This window comes from Grammomys surdaster, unplaced genomic scaffold (genome assembly GCF_004785775.1).
Source record: "Grammomys surdaster isolate TR1022 unplaced genomic scaffold, NIH_TR_1.0 126313, whole genome shotgun sequence".
Taxonomy (NCBI): Eukaryota; Metazoa; Chordata; class Mammalia; order Rodentia; family Muridae; genus Grammomys; species Grammomys surdaster.
Genome location: NW_021621113.1, coordinates 299,326 through 302,941, shown reverse-complemented (window position 1 = coordinate 302,941; position 3,616 = coordinate 299,326). Strand labels below are relative to the sequence as shown.

General features: G+C 45.1%; 1 pseudogene; it reads left to right on the top strand.

The window, feature by feature from the left end:
• Positions 1-451: 451 nt before the first annotated feature.
• On the top strand, positions 452-1,089 carry LOC114614346 (annotated as a pseudogene).
• Positions 1,090-3,616: the final 2,527 nt, after the last annotated feature.

Sequence of the window (3,616 nt, the reverse complement as noted above, 5' to 3'; positions counted from 1 at the left end):
ACATGCTCTTTTCCCAATGAGGACCAAAGGTAACCTCTGTTTTTGTTTGTTTGTTTGAGTTGGTTTGGTTTTTTGAGACAGGTTTCTCTGTATAACAGAGCCTGGATGACCAGGAATTCACTTTGTAGACCAGGCTGGGCTCCAACTCACAGAGATCTGCTTGTTTCTGCCTCCCAAGTGCTGTGATTAAAGGCATGTGCTATCATGTCTGGCTTGTTTGTTTGTTTGTTTGTTTGTTTTTAAAGGTGGTCTCTTTAAATTGGTTGCTGAGTCCCCCACAACCTCCACAAACTGCAAGATATCTGGAGCTTTCCTTGCCTTATAAAATAAAAAAGTGTTTCAACTCATTTTGTACTAGGTCTTAACAGAGCATTTCCTCCCCAGTGATCCAGGGTGCCATTAATTTGAAGTAGTCTTAAAAGCTTCAAGCTGGCGCAGGCGGCTACTGAAGATGGCGGAGGGACAGGTTATAGTATTGGATGGCCGAGGCCATCTTCTGGGCCGCCTGGCGGCCATTGTGGCCAAGCAGGTATTGCTGGGCTGGAAGGTGGTGGCTGTACGCTGTGAGGGCATCAACATTTCTGGAAATCTCTACAGAAACAAGTTAAAGTATCTGGCCTTTCTCCGAAAGCAGATGAATACCAACCCCTTTCGAGGCCCCTACCACTTCCGAGGCCCAGGCCGTATCTTTTGGCGCACTGTGCGAGGCATGCTGCCCCACAAGACCAAGAGAGGCCAGGCTGCCCTGGAACGCCTCAAGGTGTTGGATGGGATCCCTCCACCATATGACAAGAAAAAGCGGATGGTGGTCCCTACCGCCCTCAAGGTTGTGCGGCTGAAGCCTACCAGAAAGTTTGCTTACCTGGGGCGTCTGGCTCATGAGGTCGGGTGGAAGTACCAGGCGGTGACAGCCACTCTGGAGGAGAAACGGAAGGAAAAGGCCAAGATTCACTATAGGAAGAAGAAGCAGCTCTTAAGGCTACGGAAACAGGCAGAAAAGAATGTGGAGAAGAAAATCTGCAAGTTCACAGAGGTCATCAAGACCAATGGACTCCTGGTGTGAACCCAATAAAGACTGTTTGTGCCTCATGCCTGCCTGGCCTGCCTTTCCTCCATCGCTGACCAGGGACGTGGGGACCTAAGGTTCCTTAAGCACTGCTCCTGTGGTTAGAGGGTACATTGAGCTCACCACTTGTTGAGTTACTAAAGTGAAAACCATGGAATGACTTGAGCTTCAGTGTTGAAAATGAGTAGCAGGGCTGCCCCACCCACCTGGTGCAATACCATACATATTCTGCAGCTATGAAAATGAGGGCTACACCCCTGGGCTGGGATTTAGAAGTGCACACTGAAGACACCAAGTTCATGCACTGCCTTTACTCCCCAACAGACCACAAAGCAATATTTTTCTGGAGGGTTCTGTGTGCTAACAAATTATTTGACTTAATTAAAAAAAAAAAGCTTCAAGCTGGAGACTGGAGACTGAGAGATCTCATTAATTACTCTAAACACTTTTGAGGAAGACCAAAGAGATACGCTGTTCCCTATCATACATCAGAACTTAGGAAGAGATACAGCATCAAGCTCTTCCGTATGGAGCTGGAGAGATGATGGACCAGAGAGCCTAAGTTCTGTTCCAGCATCGGTTTCCAGGGGCTCACAACCACTTGTAACTGCAGCTCCAAGAGATCTGATACCCTCTTCTGGTCTCTTTTGGCAATGCATCCACAGACACAAACCCACACAAGAGACTCATATACATAAATAAAAATAAAGAATGAATCTTTTTTAAAAGACTATGTGGTCTATGCTGGCTTAGAGAGGCAAGACACTTACTACAACAAACTAGAGATCATAAGCAGATTTATTTATGGACACTGGATTAACAGAGTGTGGCAGATAAGAAGAGAAAGGAGAAAACTGACCATCGATTTGGAAAAAAAAATTGAATCCCGACTTCACACACACCACATGCAACTCAACTCCACTTGGATTGGATTAATTAATTAAGGGACAAGTATGAAGTTATTAATAGAAGTTACATTAATCTGGGTTCTGCAGAGAAACAGACCAGGAGAGGAAGAGAAAGGAGATAGCTTTATTATAAGTGGTTGGCTCCCTTGGTTATGGAAACTGTGAAGTCTGAGGGTCTGTGCTAGGCAAGCTACAGGCCCAGGAGAGCTGATAACCTCCTTCTAATCTGAGACTCAAGCCAAGAGACAAAGACCCTACCACAAGGCAGTCAGGCAGAGAGAAAGAATTCTTTCTTACTGTCATGAGAAAGCGACGTCAGAAACGGGCAGACGAGCTTGTCTCTTTCTACAATATCAGAATTCACTGAATAATAGAAAATGAGATTTCACAGGCTCCAGTTCACCACTTACTACAGGTTTCGGTTGATAGCTTGGCCACTGGCCATTGCTGCTTCTTCCATTCCAACCTTAATTTTTAAATTTTTATAAAATTATATTTATGTATTTATTTATTTGTATGTGCAAAGATGTGTGGATGCTCTTGTCATAGACCGCTTGTGAGAATCGGTTTTCTTCTTCTACAATGTGAGTCCTAGGAATTGAACTTGGGTCATCTGACTGTGTGGCAAGCATGCCTACCTACCCACTAAGCCACCTTGCTGGCTTCTAACCCTAATATTTAATATATTAACTCTCAGGTTACACATTACAGTCCATAGAAATACACATACACACATACACACACACACAACATTACACATCACATCACAAAATGTATGTCTTTAATTCTCAGCACTGGAAAGCAGAGACAGGTGGGTCTCTGAGTTTGAGGCCAGTCTGGTCTACAGAGCAAGTTCCAGGACAGCTGGGACTACACAGAGAAACCCTGGCTCATAAAACCGAAGGGGGCGAGGATTTGAAGAGTTTACAGGATTCAAAGAAACCAAACTGCAACAAGAGCTGATGTGGGAGCAGAGTGGATACAGGAGGTTACATGAGATGTTCATGTAAGAACCCAGCCACAGAGTTTCAGCACCCAAGCTGGTTCCAAGCACAGAGTTGGCTTAAGGCACTGAGTCAGATCCTGAACAGTAATTCAAATGGGCTGTATCAAACATGAGCATGCTAAGTAGTGTGGGAATGAAACGGAGGTTGGGGGACAGACTGGAGTCTTCCCCGGTATTGAGTGTGTATGCATCAGGGGAGTTAGGTGTCTCCTTTTATTATAAAAATCAATCGGTGGTCTAGTGTATTTGGTAAGTTCACAAGCCTGGTCTTTCTGATATGGTTTTTACATGCCTATGTGCCTGTGTGTCTTAGATTGGATTTCATTGCTGTGAATAGACACCATGACCAAGGCAAGTCTTTATAAAGGACAACATTTAATTGGGGCTGGCTTACAGGTTCAGAGGTTCAGTCCATTATCATCATAACAGGGAGCGTGGCAGCATCCATGAAGTTGTGAGGCTGGAGGAGCTGAGAGTTCTACATCTTCATCCAAAGGCAAACAGGAGAAGATTGACTTCCAGGCAGCTAGGATGAGGGCTTTAAAGGCCACGCCCACAGTGACACATTTCCTCCAACAAGGACACACCTACTCCAATAAGGCCACACCTCCAAAAAGTACACTCCCTGGGTCAAAC